Source organism: Bubalus kerabau, chromosome 5, assembly GCF_029407905.1.
Source record: "Bubalus kerabau isolate K-KA32 ecotype Philippines breed swamp buffalo chromosome 5, PCC_UOA_SB_1v2, whole genome shotgun sequence".
NCBI classification, from domain to species: Eukaryota; Metazoa; Chordata; class Mammalia; order Artiodactyla; family Bovidae; genus Bubalus; species Bubalus kerabau.
In genome coordinates, this window is record NC_073628.1 from 72232436 (window position 1) to 72248599 (window position 16164).

General features: G+C 38.7%; 1 long non-coding RNA gene across 2 annotated transcripts in view; it reads right to left on the reverse strand.

The window, feature by feature from the left end:
* Nucleotides 1–2563: 2563 nt before the first annotated feature.
* LOC129652839 (uncharacterized) overlaps nucleotides 2564–16164 on the reverse strand; it is a 38343-nt gene continuing 24742 nt past the window's right edge. The window contains exons 3-4 of one of the 2 annotated variants that reach the window (XR_008714808.1): nucleotides 7051–7206; nucleotides 2564–3111 (exon numbers count right to left, since the gene is read on the reverse strand). This is a non-coding gene — a long non-coding RNA (uncharacterized LOC129652839). Of the gene's footprint in view, nucleotides 3112–7029; nucleotides 7207–16164 lie in introns of both variants that reach the window. The other variant, XR_008714807.1, reaches the window with a different exon arrangement.

Below are 16164 nucleotides of genomic sequence, written 5' to 3' on the forward strand. Positions count from 1 at the left end.
ACAAGCAGACCTGTATTTGAAGAGCTCACCTTATGAACTCAGTTATTTCCATAGAAGAATACATTGGAGTTTGGGGTAAAAGCTTTAGCCAATAATAATAAGCAACCATTGAACTACTTTTTGTCTTTTGTATACATACCCAATTGCAACTTTGGTCATGGTCAATGGCAAGCCGAGGATTCAGGGCATTCAGTATTCAGGCTACATTCTCTCCAGGACACAACTATCAACATGACACCTCCATTTCCTCAACTCCCAGCTCCATCCACTCCTCTACTCACTGTTAAGTACAAGTTGGCACTTGCCATGGGCACTCACCATCTACCTCTACAAGGATTAAATCACATGTTGCTACAGTGGTTGACCTTCAACACCCTCTGAAAGGAGTTGAGGATGGAAAGCAGAAATGAGTCACTCTGTGCTCTGGGAAAAACTGGAAGGACAGGTTTTCAGATAGTTATTTTCAGGAGCTGATTTTATGAGCCCAATTCTTGTATCTCTGCATATCTAGAAAAACACAGAAATCCTTCATGGTGACATCTCCTCCTCATGACTACAATAGTGAAGTGAAGTGAAGTCGCTCAGTCATGTCTGACTCTTTGCTACCCTGTGGACTGTAGCCTACCAGGCTCCTCTGTCCATGGGATTGTCCAGACAAGAATACTGGAGTGGGTTGCCATTTCCTTCTCCAGGGGATCTTCCCGACCCAGGGATCGAACCTGGGTCTCCCACATTGCAGGTAGACGCTTTACCCTCTGAGCCATCAGGGAAATCTAGCATAAACCTTCTGCAAAAAAAAAGTGCTTGATTGCATGTACTCCGCCCCCCTACACCCTTCACCACCTATATACTGGCCTTCCCCCCATCTCTTTGCAACAGTTTTTCAGATCTTTCTGAAATGCTAACTCCTGGGCTTCAGTCCTCATTTTGACCCCTAATAAAACTTAACTCACACTTTGTTCTCTATGTTTCTGACACAGCAAATGCATGCTGAATTGTCCCATTCACTCTTAAGTTTCAACCATAGACCATCTCTTCCCCAGATACCATCAACAGAATCCTAACCATTTTCTCTGTGCCTCTAATCTGAACCCTTTCAAATCTCCAAGGTTATCTACTTAAAATAATTGTGTTCCCATGACTCTCCACAATCCACAGAGAGAGGTCTGGCTTCTGGAGTAGAGTCCATGTTGCCTTCCACATTCTAGCACCTTTCCACCCGCACCCCCCAATCCAGCTCCACAACATTCCTTGCCTTTCCTATGATGCTCTAATAACTCTTCTTAATTTTGTAAATAACACAATTTGTTTGGTTTTGTTTTTAAAACTTATGCTTTTGCATGTCATCTTCTTTGCCTGCAAAAACTTTCTTAGAATTGACTTTCATCCTTTAAGTAAGATGCAATTTTAAGTAAATTTAAATTTAAGTAAAACACACGTCAGTGCCTCCAGCCTATCCACCCAAGTCTAGGTTACTATAGCATCCATTTTATGCACACCATGGTATATTAAGTGTATTTTATCTTCTTACTTAAGATGTCTTTGATGGCAGAAACAATCTATGTATACATATCCTCAGTCCCTTCCAAGCATTTGCCCTTTAAAAGGCACTTCATGATATTTATTGAATGGATGAATAAATGATACAATGAATGAATAGTTGCATAGCGGTAGCAAAACTCTCAAAAAACCGACCCTTGAAATATGCTCAGTAACCTCCCTCATGAAATTCTAAAACCTCATCCAGCCCAAAGACACAAAGCTAGTTATGCTGGCCTCGTGTTTCTTTCATACAGAGACAATGAATCATGCCGCATTACAGCTCTTAAGACCTTACAGCAAATGCAAAATGCCCTGTAGGACATTCATCTTTCATACTGCATTATATTTTTAAATGATAATTATTGTCATAAATGCTCTTACCCACATTTCAGCTAGTTAAAAATTTTTGCCTGCCTCAGTAAAATGAAAGATGCCAGATTGTTTACAGATGAATTAATCATGACATTATCCCTGGAACTTTTAAATTACATCAATTACATTGCATTTAGCATCACAAATAACCTGCATATTAAATGAATGGAATCTTTTCTCCTATTAATAAAGATTAAATCATTAACTACCACTGCTTGAATAGCAATGTGTCTGCAGTCAATAGCTCCCAGGACAGATAAGAAATCTTACTCTGTCACAAAATATATGCCATCCTTTCATGGGCATCGTCAATCTTTATGGAATTCGGGAACATTCGTTTTCTTTAGGAGTTCATCTATGAATTGATTATAACATTTAGTTGTGGTAGATGGCCTAATGCTGAGAGCTCAAGAGAGCAATGTGAAATAATTCCACAGTAAAAAAAAAAAAGCACAATGCTTATGCATCTTTGGAAAGTGTAAGACAAGTCTGGCTTTCAGTTTCTAATTTAATTTCTCAGACACTTAAAATATCAGAATTTACTTCATCAATGTCTTTCAAGCAATTGCTTGCTTAACATCTAGATCAAGTCAAGCAGAGACATAAAAACATTTTTTCTAGTATCTTTTGTGACTTATGCACACATATACAATCATGATAAAAACAATTAAATAAAAACAAATATACCAGTCTCAGAATGTTTGCAGTTGTTTTAAATTCATTTTGCTAATTTATTTGTTATGCTTAATATAAAAATATTATAAACCAAATGTTTCCTTTATCTGTGAGCTGCAAATAATACTAGACAACAAAATATACAGTGAAAATAAAGCCACAAAGTCTGTCACCACACCTTTCCTTAAATGTTCACTTTTTCTGACATGTAATGGAAAACCGACAAGTTGTAACTTTAGGCCCTTGGCAGCCACTTCTGCCCATCATGAACTTTACTTTTTCCCTTCAGCTTCAGTTTGTACAATCTCTGTGGACTTCTTAGCATTGAAGGAAATAGGTGCTCCTATGTTGAGTGTACAGATATTTACAATTGTTATATCTTCTTCTTGGCTTGATCCCTTGATCATTAAGTAGTGTCTTCCTTGTCTCTTGCAATTGTCTTTAAAGTTTATCTTGTCTGATATGAGTATTACTACTCCAGCTTTCTTTTGATTCCCCTTTTCATGGGAGCAACCTAAATGTCTGTCAACAAAGGGATGAATAAAGAAGATATACCTACAACAGCATACAATGGAATATAAGGGAACAAAACTGGGTCATTTGTAGAGACGTAGATAGACCTATGGTGCTGGAGAAGACTCTTGAGAGTCCCTTGGACTGCAAGGAGATCCAACCAGTCCATTCTGAAGGAGATCAGCCCTGGGATTTCTTTGGAAGGAATGATGCTAAAGCTGAAACTCCAGAACTTTGGCCACCTCATGTGAAGAGTTGACTCATTGGAAAAGACTCTGATGCTGGGAGGGATTGGGGGCAGGAGGAGAAGGGGACGACAGAGGACGAGATGGCTGGATGGCATCACTGACTCGATGGATGTGAGTCTGGGTGAACTCCGGGAGCTGGTGTTGGACAGGGAGGCCTGGCGTGCTGTGATTCATGGGGTCACAAAGAGTCGGACACGACTGAGCGACTGAACTGAACTTAGGTAGACCTAGAGAGTGTCATACAGACGAGTAAGTAGGAAAAAGGAAAACAAATATTGTATATTAATACATATATGTGGAATCTAGAAAAATTGCATAGATTATCTTATTTACAAAGTAGAAATAGAGAAACAGACATAGAGAACAAATTTATGGATACCAAGGGGAAAAGAGGTGAGGTGGGATAGGAAGAATTGGAAGACTGGGATTGGCAAAAAGTGGGGTAGGAGAAATTGGGAGATTGAGATTGATATGTATACACTATTGATAATACATGCAAAATAAACAACTGATGAGAACATACTGTTGCATGGGGAGCTCTACTTAATGCACAGTGGTATCTTAAATGGAAGGAAACCCAAAACAGTGGGGATATATGTATATATGTATAACTAATCCTTTTTGCTGTTCAGTAGAAACTAAAACATTGTAAAGAAACTATATTCCAATAAAAATGAATAAATAAGGGAAAAGGAGTTCTAGAACTATTGGCAGCCAACACCATAGCATCATAAACAAGACTCTGGCAAAAGGCGAGCCAACATTAATTTGCGCCCAACCAAGCGTCCATCCTTTGTCAGAATCAAAGAATGATTTGGGTGGACTTGGCATGCTACAGTACCTTAGTATGTTCTTTTCATCCAGATGGGCTTTTTCTGAGGTTTTTAAGGAAGCAGGCTGTAAGCAATCAAGGAACTAATCTACTATCAGTGAACAGAAAGCCCCTGCTATAATAAGATGACCACAGGTGCCAGTTGGCTCAAGCAATATGTACCTGTTGTCCTTTTATAATTACTAATAACATCCACTTTGGGTCAAAGATGGACCATATTAGATGGTGTTAGATGACCATTCCAACTGTGCTGTTGTTGTTTAATTGCTAAGTCATGTCCAGCTCTTTGTGATTCCAGGAACTGTGGCCCTACAGGCTCCTCTGTCCATGGGATTTCCCAGGCAAGAACACTGGAGTGGGTTGCCATTTCTTTCTCCAGAGGATCTTCCTGATCCAGGCAGGTAGATTTTTTTTTTCCCTAAACACTGAGCCACCAGGGAAGCCCCATTCTAGCTATTCAGATATAGTCCTAGCTAGACAGCAACAACAGCCATTGAAATGTCCATGGGAAGAGGCATGAGACTAGTTAAGGCTTGAAACCAAGGTCTCCTCAAGGTTACCCTTAACAGTGTTACCTAGGGCAATAAGAACAGTAGCAGGAATATGAAATGTATTATTTGTCGATCACCCTAGTGGCTCCTGAAGACAGTCTTCCTAGAGCCCTGATGCAGGAATGCCAGGCTGTTATGAGAGGCTGAATGAGAGGAAGAGAAGTTGCCAACTCACCTTTTCAGAGACTAATTTACATACTATATAGGTCTCTACTGGTATCTGAGAGGGTGAGAGTGTTTTTAAAGTTTACCCTTATGAATATTTTGGAATCTGAGCCATGTGAATATAGTATCTACTCAAAAACTACATTTAAATAATATTAAAACAGTACAGAAAAACTCTGGGCTTCCCAGTGGCTCAGCAGTAAATAGTCTGCCTGTGATGCAGTAGACCCGGGTCCAATCCCTGTGTCAGGAAGATCCCCTGGAGAAGGAAATGGCAATCCACTCCAGTATTCCTGCCTGAGAAGCCGATGGACAAAGGAACCTGGCAGGCTATAGTCAATAGGGTTGCAAAGAATCAGACATTACTGAAGCAACTGAGCACAGCCACATATACAGTGAAACACTACATGCTATGAAGAGGAAAACAGTTAACTATGTAATTTTACTGTTCAGTTGGTGTGTCTGACTTTGTGATCCCATGGACTGCAGCATATCACGTAATATAGTGTATTTATATTCCAAATAAGTAAAACTTTGTAAAGACTATGAAATGACATAGAAATATAGCTATGTTACAATGTGAAGTGAATCAAATAAACCACATATGTATGTGTATAATACAATTATAACTATATTTTTAAATGTATGTATGAAAACTGGTGGATCATGAGTAGAAATGTAAATAATGACTGTCTCAGTGAAATCACAGGTAGAATTTTCCTAAATTCTGCATTTTCCTAATGTTCTTAAATAATAATATATAGTTTCCATTATGTAAACTCCTCAAAACAATATTTAAATTCCACTTTGTTTTGCACATTTACTAAATGGAATTCAAAGAGACAGTAACCAGATTTCTGTCAAGGTTCTCTCTTCTTTAAATTGTAAATAAAATTTTTAAGTAAATCAAAAAAACTGGAAACAGAACTGCCATACGACCCAGCAATACCACTGCTGGGCATACACACCGAGGAAACCAGAATTGAAAGAGACATGTGTACCCCAATGTTCATCACAGCACTGTTTATAATAGCCAGGACAGTGGCTGTTTATAAAAGCCAGTGGTTTATTTTATTCACTTCACATTGTAACATAGCTATATTTCTATGTCATTTCGTAGTCTTTACAAAGTTTTACTTATTTGGAATATAAATACACTATATTACGTGACATGCTGCAGTCCATGGGATCACAAAGTCGGATATAACCACTGAACAGCAACCTAGATGTCCATCAGCAGATGAATGGATAAGAAAGGTGTGGTACATATACACAATGGAGTATTACTCAGCCATTAAAAAGAATACATTTGAATCAGTTCTAATGAGGTGGATGGAACTGGAGCCTATTATACAGAGTGAAGTAAGCCAGAAAGAGAAACACCAATACAGTATACTAACGCATATATATGGAATTTAGAAGATGGTAACAACAACCCTGTATGGGTGACAGCAAAAGAGACACAGATGTATAAAACAGTTTTTTGGACTCTGTGGGAGAGGGCGAGGGCTGGATGATATGGGAGAATGGCATTGAAACATGTATAATATCATATAAGAAATGAATTGCTAGTCCAGGTTCGATGCAGAATACAGGAAGCTTGGGGCTGGTGCACTGGGATGACCCAGAGGGATGGTATGAGGAGGGAGGTGGGAGAGGGGTTCAGGATGGGGAACACGTGTACACCCGTGGCAGATTCATGTTGATGTATGGCAAAATCAATACAATATTGTAAAGTAAAAAATAATAATAATAATTTAAAAAATTAAAAAAAATAAAATGTATTCATTTAAAAATATCTTTCTTGAAGACTGTGTGTTTTCCTTACAGAGTGGTAACTCTCTTGCTCTCTGGATCAAGTCCTTTGCAGAGTTTCTGCTTGTAATGGGCATTCTGTAAGCATATATCTTTTTTTTTTTTTTCAATGAATGGACTTCATGGAAAATACAGAAGCCATCCAGAGAATTCCATACATCCCCCATCATAAAATCTACAAAACATTTAACCACATCCATTTTTTTCTTTGTGTGTGAATGTGTGTGTGTGTCCCTCTTCTCACTCAAAGTGGTCACTCAATATAGGAAATTCCATCACCTTCTATTCCTGTGGCAACTCACTCTATCAACTATACCTTTCTCTCCTTTGTACTCACTGCCTCTTTCACTCCTGGATCTTTCTGTTTAAATTTCTTTATTCATGGCTCTCCCATCTTCCAAATAAATGAACAAAACCCATCCCTGAAATTCTAAATCCGCCTTCAGCTGCTAGTCAATGTTCTTTTGGGTTCCCGTGCACTCGGAGGCTGTACCTGAAACAAATACAGAAAGTTGATCTGAAGAGTGATTTCAGGAAGCCTCAGTGAGAGAACAAGAAGGAAAAATGTGCAATACGAGGGACACCTTTCAGAATTGTGTATCTGAAGAAGGGTATGTTGGAACATTCAACCAGCAGCTCCGGTATCCCTGAGGTCAGGGACTCTCCTGGGGGGTGGTGGGGGGTGGTGGTCGGGCCAGGGGGACTCTTCTGATTGCAGAGCCTTGAGTGTTCACGTAGCAGCAGGTGGGGCCCTGGCATCACAGAAGGAGGCATTTAGGATAGAAAGCAGAATGACCCATAGCATGTCCCTATGGGGACACTCTGCTATTGGCTTCTCAGTCAGGTTCAATGTGGGCTCAAGTCAAACCACTCTACCCGTGCGCCTCTGACCACTGCCCACTGCCGACTCATCGGACACAAATGGAGTGACATCAATTTGAGAGCATCGAATCTCCAGTGGTTGCCCTCAGTGTAGAGAAGGATGGGGCAGCAATGGTTTAGGAAATACAGTGGCCCAGTATTCATTTTCCTCCGTCTTTCAGTACTATTTAGCAAAGTTGTCCACATTTTCCTCATCAAAACAGAATCTTTCCTTTTTTTTTTTTTCTTTCCATTACTCACAGTTTGCCCATCTCCTCTCGAAATTTCATTGCTGTTTTCTCTGTATTCTTTATATATTCCTCTTCCTCAAAACATTGTAGCGTCTTACGTTTCAGTCTTAGGCTCCCAGCCCCTCATTTTCCTTTCTTCTAAGCCTAATGCTGCTTTGTTGCTCTCTAGTTTCATCTTTTTACAGTTAGTTGCTGAATATCTGCCTGTTTCACAAGCCGGCAATTCCCAAAGGACCACTTCTTTCTTAATCCCACAATAAGGCAACACATGAAATATGATGAATCAGGAGGTGATGGCTTTGATTCTCTTCCTCTGTGGACCTGCCCATGTGCCTCGTGTGCAATTGCCTGTGCTCAGAGGAGAAAGCACCCACAGGGAAAATAAGGCAGCTCTGTGATTCCTCAGTATACATCTCCATTCTTGCAAAGCACCAAAAACCACCTGAAGTCCAACTCCAGAACCGTCAAACACCACCTTCAGCAATTAGTGATGAGCAATAAAAAACCTTTATTGGCTATATGTTTGGTTACATCAAAGGTGGAACAAGTCTATCTTTAAAAGAATGAAAATTTCAATGTAATAAAAGTACTATAAAGTGGTTTCTGAGAAAAAGTTTCTGTCTCATATTTGTCTGTTAGACATCATAAGCAGGGAAAGTAAGTTCAGATATGCCTGGGGAATGCTGGAGAAGCAAAATTGCTAGTCAGTTAGGAAATATCAGTTCCCTTCAAAGGAAAACAAGTCTTTTGACACCTCCCTGTGCTGTGATAAATTGTTTGCCTTGGTTATGTTCATGAGGTAAAAAATTAATTAGATTCAATGTGCACATATCATGAGTGAGTGCACTAAGGCAACATTCTATTTTTTCCCTGAACCTATGTAATATGTTGATGAGTAGGAAGACATGTAAAGATATCAATTTTAAGGTTTTATTGAGGGAGTTTTGTCTATAATTAATTTAGATTATATTTAATTAAATATGTAAAGCAATGAATTTGAAGCCACCAATGGACTATTTGTGTGTATGAAAGCAAAGTCTAGAAATAGCTAAGCCAACATTAATATTGTTGTCATGATTTATTAATTTAATGTTCTAATGATTCATTAAAACTCTTCTAACCAGCCTCTGTCATCAATCAACAAATATTTACAAAACAGCTATTAGGAATGTTCATGCTCCCACTCTGCTATAAAACGATACAGGAAAGCAGAGACAACAAGACCCAATTAATTTCAGAGAGAAAACTAATAAAAATGTTTTAATTATTTAGCTTGGGTATAGACAAACTGTGGTCTTAGAAAAACAAACAAACAAACTGTTTTAGAGTTTACTTCAGGTACTTCCAAGACATTCACGAACAAAACTGCTAATTAATGCAGCTGCCATACAAGGAATAAGAGGAATTGGAGAGGGGGGTGGGAAACAGAATAAACATTTGTTTCAATTCTTAAGAAAACCTCAGTTTCTGAAGAAATCTATTGTTTTGCCTCCTATTTTGCTCGGAATGAAATGATGACTTCTTCCTAATTTAGTCTCGTATCTTGACTAGAGACAAAATTCAAACAGACTTTGGTTTGAAATGACATGATGTAAGCATTTTAAGACAGGAAAAGACTCAAGTTCGTGATGATTGTTTCCCCCGACAATGTGATGTTATATCGATTTCTTTCCCAAAAGAGTCTTTCTTTAATTGACTATCCCAACAACAATGTTTATTTTATTTGTAAATAGAATATATTCTTATATTCAAAACCAAAGATTATGGCATAATTGTATAGTATATTGGGTAAAAACATTAGTTAATTTAACCTCTATCATATCCATGTAAAAGCGCTATAATAAAAATACCCTCCAAAAGAGTATAGACTTTAATGATTTAAAGATGTCTTATATTTACCTAGAATATTGCATCTCTTTAATAATTATTATATAAAATATCCTATATAAGTTAAATAAGCAGGGTGACAATATACAGCCTTGACATACCCCTTTTCCTATTTGGAACCAGGCTATTGTTCCATGCCCAGTTCTAACTGTTGCTTCCTGATCTGCATATAGGTTTCTCAAGAGGCAGGTAGGGTGGTCTGGTATTCCCATCTCTTTCAGAATTTTTCACAGTTTATTGCGATCCATACAGTCAAAGGCTTTGGCATAGTCAATAAAGCAGAAATAGATGTTTTTCTGGAACTCTCTTGCTTTTTCCATGATCCAGTGGATGTTGGCAATTTGATCTCTGGTTCCTCTGCCTTTTCTAAAACCAGCTTGAACATTTGGAAGTTCACAGTTCACGTATTGCTGAAGCCTGGCTTGGAGAATTTTGAGCATTACTTTACTAGCATGTGAGATGAGTGCACTTGTGTGGTAGTTTGAGCATTCTTTATCATTGCCTTTCTTTGGGATTGCAATGAAAACTGACCTTTTCCAGTCCTGTGGCCACTGCTGAGTTTTCCAAATTTGCTGGCATATTGAGTGCAGCACTTTCACAGCATCATCTTTCAGGATTTGAAATAGCTCAACTGGAATTCCATCACCTCCACTAGCTTTGTTCATAGTGATGCTTTCTAAGGCCCACTTGACTTCACATTCCAGGATATCTGGCTCTAGGTGATGATCACACCATCCTGATTATCTGGGTTGTGAAGATCTTTTTTGTACAGTTCTTCTGTGTATTCTTGCCATCTCTTCTTAATATCTACTGCTTCTGTTAGGTCCATACCATTTCTTTTTTTTTTTTTTTTTTAAACTTTACAAAATTGTATTAGTTTTGCCAAATATCAAAATGAATCCGCCACAGGTATACATGTGTTCCCCATCCTGAACCCTCCTCCCTCCTCCCTCCCCATACCATCCCTCTGGGTTGTCCCAGTGCACTGGTCCATACCATTTCTGTCCTTTATCGAGCCCATCTTTGCATGAAATGTTCCCTTGGTATCTCTAATTTTCTTGAAGAGATCTCTAGTCCTTCCCATTCTGTTGTTTTCCTCTATTTCTTTGCATTGATTGCCAAGGAAGGCTTTCTTATCTCTCCTTGCTATTCTTTGGAACTCTGCATTCAGATGCTTAAATCTTTTTCTTTTCTCCTTTGCTTTTTCACTTCTTTTCATTTCACAGCTGTTTGTAAGGCCTCCTCAGACAGCCATTTTGCTTTTTTGCATTTCTTTTCCATGGGGATGATCTTGATCCCTGTCTCCTGTACAATGTCACAAACCTCCGTCCATAGTTCATCAGGCACTGTGTCTATCAGATCTAGGCCCTTAAATCTATTTCTCATTTCCACTGTATAACCATAAGGGATTTGATTTAGGTCATACCTGAATGGTATAGTTGTTTTCCCCACTTTCTTCAATTTAAGTCTGAATTTGGCAATAAGGAGTTCATGATCTGAGCCACAGTCAGCTCCCGGTCTTGTTTTTGTTGACTGTATAGAGCTTTTCCATCTTTGGCTGCAAAGAATATAATCAATCTGATTTCAAAAGCTGAGCACCAAAGAATTGATGCTTTTGAACTGTGGTGTTGGTGAAGACTCTTGAGAGTCCCTTGGACTACAAGGAGATCTAAACAGTCCATCCTAAAGGAGATCAGCCCTGGGTGTTCACTGGAAGGACTGATGCTAAAGCTGAAACTCCAATATATTGGCCACCTCATGAGAAGAGTTGACTCATTGAAAAAGATCCTTACGCTGGGAGGGATTGGGGGCAGGAGGAGAAGGGGAAGACAGAGGATGAGATGGCTGGATGGCATCACCGACTCGATGGACATGAGTTTGGGCGAACTCCGGGAGTTGGTGATGGACAGGTTACTATGTACTATGATTCATGGGGTCACAAAGAGTCGGACACAGCTGAGCGACTGAACTGAACTGAACTGAACTGAAAATATCCTAAACCATGAAACTATAGTTTATATTTTAAACAATATAGAGACAAAATCACCAACTAAATTAAAAAGCAAAACTTTCAACAGGAACCCTTTTGTGCCAGTGCCAAAAATTCCTGGTGATGCTTCTTCCACTTGTGAATAAATGAAATTGGTAGAACTGTTAGTAGGATGCACAGTAAGACAAGTCTCTATTATAGAAACAGAGAGAAAAAAAAATCCACACAGCATGAGAATGTCCTTAGTATCTTGATCCTGCATCAACTTATAAGAGCATTTGCCTTTGGGTGCCCCAAATGAGAAAAGCAATGCTATAACAGTATATCATCATTATGATGTGATGGACTTTGGCTGTGTGGATTTGGTTAAGCTATAGTCTACAGTTTTCAAATACTAATCAAATCAAATACTAATCCAGCTGTTGCTATGAAGGTAATTTGAAGAGGTGATTAAAATTCATAACCAATTGACTCTAAGTAAGGGAGATTATTATGTCTTACCTGTTTATGATGTATAAAAGCCAACATGAGAGAGCTATTATCTTAGATAATCTGGGTGGACCTGATTCAATCAGGTGAAAAGCCTCTAGAATCACTGCCAAGACTTCCCTGATAAAGAACAAATTTCACCTGTGAATAATACTTTCCATTCATGCCCAAGAATTCTAGCCTTGTCTGGATTTTGAATTTGCTTAGCCAATCCCCACAATTGCTCAAAGCAATTCCTCGCAATGAATCTTTTAATACGTATCCTGCTGGTACAGCTTCTCTGTTGAACCTCTGACAACTCTTCACTATCCTGACTATAGAGGAGAAGGCCAGGCACCTCAGGAAAGGCAGTGGTGAACAGGTGGTTTCCAGGGAGACAAGCCACATTGTGACTCCCAACATGGAGCTTCAAGCTTAGCTTGAACCTCTGAAACTCTTCAAGGAGAAAGAACACTCAGAGAATACTGAAAAAATAGGCTGGGTAATGTATAATCATTTTTCAATGTTATGTTGAGTCAGAAAAAAGAGAACTTTGAAAAATGTTTCTGACTGATGTCTCTATAGAGTTCTGGGCCTCTTGCTCACTCGTTTATAAAAAACTAACCTATTCATTTACTGGGGCCTGGCAAGGAGAAAGGCAATTCTCCTGAACTTAGGTCAATAAATCCTTGAAAATCTTTCCATTTTATAAAACGTAGGTGACCTCACATATTAAAAATGAATTTATTTTCTACATGGGTTATTTGTATTTCATCGTTAAATTCCTTTGAATAAGCTATTACTCAATTGCAATCTTCACCTATACTTAAACTGATTTCTCACACACATACATATATATCTATACCTATGAGAATATACATATGGTTATGCAATTTGGCAAATATGTGTATTTGAGAAATTACACTGGGGTTAAAGATTGTGTTCTCCATCATGATTATGTGCTCTATCATAAAACCTATGACCGAAGTATGGATAATAAACTGATTTATACCTGTGAAAATATTTGAAATTTCATTGCACCTGTCTTATAATATCCCTTTCTCAAGACTAATGATATAAAAATTCAGGACTAAAGATCAAAGCTCATAAATCATAAACAAAATGATGCCTGTTTTTCTTCTTATAAATCATTTCTCTGAAACCGCAAGTATAACAGAGCACTAGATCAATCCATCATGCCTGAAGTTAAATACAACATTGGTTTCCAAGGATATGCACAGTTTTAGAACTCTGAAGAAGTTAATTAATTTTCTTCCCAGGTATTTGAGAATACAACCAACAGCAGGGTAATCAAGAAAGGAATTTACTAGAACATCTTGATTTTTATTTTAATGAGGTGGAAACGGAAAGCAGAGAGGTAGGCCACTGACCTATGAAATAGGAGCAGACTCCCAACCTGGGAATTGTGTTGTCATGAGTCGTAAAAAATAACAAAGTTTGTTACTAAGCAAGGTCTGAAGTCCTTGGACTATATTTAACTTGAGCATATTTTAAGGGTAGAATAAATTATTTTTGCCTGAGTTTGGGTCTGGAAAATAAAAATCTCAAAGTTTAGGAAGGAGAAAGAAGAGGGAGGTGAGAAGAAAAAGAGAGAAGGGACAGAGAACATGAGGTGGAGGAGAAATTCAGTGTTGATTCCTAAAACTTGGCCTAACTCTAAAAAACATTTCAAAACTCCCTTTATTTCTGTCCCCTACCTCTTCTTTGACCCCTTTTTTCAGTCAAGTGAGTGACACATGTGCTCTCAATAACACTGTCCTTCAGCCACTACCAAGTGTAGCTTCCTAAACCATACAGGTCACACAACTCTAAAAAATAAAGACTGAGGTGCCCTAGGCAAGAGGTATGGGGATGCAGCTGCTGCTGCTGCTAAGTCGCTTCAGTCGTGTCTGACTCTGTGCGACCCCATAGATGGCCTCCCACCAGGCTCCCCCGTCCCTGGGATTCTCCAGGCAAGAACACTGGAGTGGGTTGCCATTTCCTTCTCCAATGCATGAAAGTGAAAAGTGAAAGTGAAGTCGCTCAATCGTATCTGACTCTTAGAGACCCCATGGACTGCAGCCTACCAGGCTCCTCCATCGATTGGATTTTCCAGGCAAGAGTACCGGAGTGGGGTGCCATTGCCTTCTCCAAGGGATGGGGATGGGGAGGCTTAAAAGGGAGGGATATATGTCAAATATTACATTTCACTCAAGAGGGAGAGATATATGTATACATATAGCTGATTCACTTCATTATACAGCAGAAACTAACACAACATTGTAAAGCAATTATACTCCAATTAAAAAATAAGGTAAAAAATCAAATGCCTGTTAACATCTTAAAATCTGTGACTTACAAAAAGTATTGCAATTTTAAGAAAAGTGTAGAGACAGAGTTTGGGGACAGAGGAAGATACCTATGCATTAATAGTTGGCACAGCCTACAAGCCATTTATGTATTTATTACTTCATTTTGTTTATTTAATAAACATTTAAGTGTGGTGTTGGAGAAGACTCCTAAGAGTCCCTTGGACTGCAAGGAGATCCAACCAGTCCATTCTGAAGGAGATCAGCCCTGGGATTTCTTTGGAAGGAATGATGCTAAAGCTGAAACTCCAGTACTTTGGCCACCTCATGCGAAGACTTGACTCATTGGAAAAGACTCTGATGTTGAGAGGGATTGGGGGCAGGAGGAAAAGTGGACGACAGAGGATGAGAGGCATCACCGACTCAATGGACGTGAGTTTGAGTGAACTCCTGGAGTTGGTGATGGACAGGGAGGCCTGGAGTGCTGAGATTCATGGGGTCGCAAAGAGTCGGACACGACTGAGTAACTGAACTGAAATGAACTGAACTAAGTGCTTCTGCCCTTGAAAGGCTCTGTGTGGTATCAGTTTTACCAACATTTCCCTTCTCCTTTCAGTGTCTCATTTCTACTGCAGAACCCTATAGACTCGAAAGATCTCTGAGCCTCGTATTTGCTTTTTCCCTTGTTTCCACAATGGTGGAATTTTAGTGGAAGCAGTGGCTCCTTGTACTAGATGACAAGCAGGAATTTGTAGGAGGGGTCGGGAGGAACCTCACCTGTTACTCCCCATTAATAGGTGTTCCTGGCAAGCTAACTAGGTCAGAAGACTTACATAAAAATTTAATTAACTGGTTAATCAGGTGAACAAAGATCAAGCTGGATATTTTAAGACCTTGAGGAAAAAGCGAATTAATTATTGCATAGAGCTCTCTATCAAAGAGCTGTTAATTCATATAACCAAATTGAGTTCATGGGGCCCCAATATTTTTACCCCGTAAGAGACAGAGACCCCTGCCCTCACCATGAGTCAGGGCTTTAGATGAGAATTTTTCTATGAAATCAACGGCATTTATCAACTTATGATGACTTTATCACTTGTATTAATCAAACACATCTACAACTGCTAATCAGAATTTCTGATAGACTCTTTGCAATCAGGAGCCCATGCAGCCCAAATTATAAGAAATTACCTTAGTCCCTGATACATGTTGTTCTAACCAAAAACAACTACACTGATTGTAATAGTCTAATATTAGAAAATGTGTATTTATCCCAAAAATTCAAATTCCACTCAATTTTGAGAAATTATTTGGGGAGACTGACAGTCCTACTTTACAATAAATTATTATTTTATTTTAAGCACTAAACTCAAAAAAATCTGTATCCAAATATTTTTTCAGCTAAGAGGAAGAAGACTAAATGAAAAATATGAAAGAAAAACAGATGTGGCTTTGCAAATTTTCTCCCAGGCTTCCTAATTATGTGTTATTCCCTCATTAGAGTTGTGAAGAAAATTCAACTGTGGCGAAAACTGCCTCATCAGTTGCCTGATTGGAAGGACTAATTTAGCCTGAGAGGAATTCAGAAAAGGAGGGATGACCTTGCACATTAGGATATGTACATATATATTTTCTTTGAAGAATTTTCAATTACATGTTCAAATCTAGATAAAATGTTATATTTT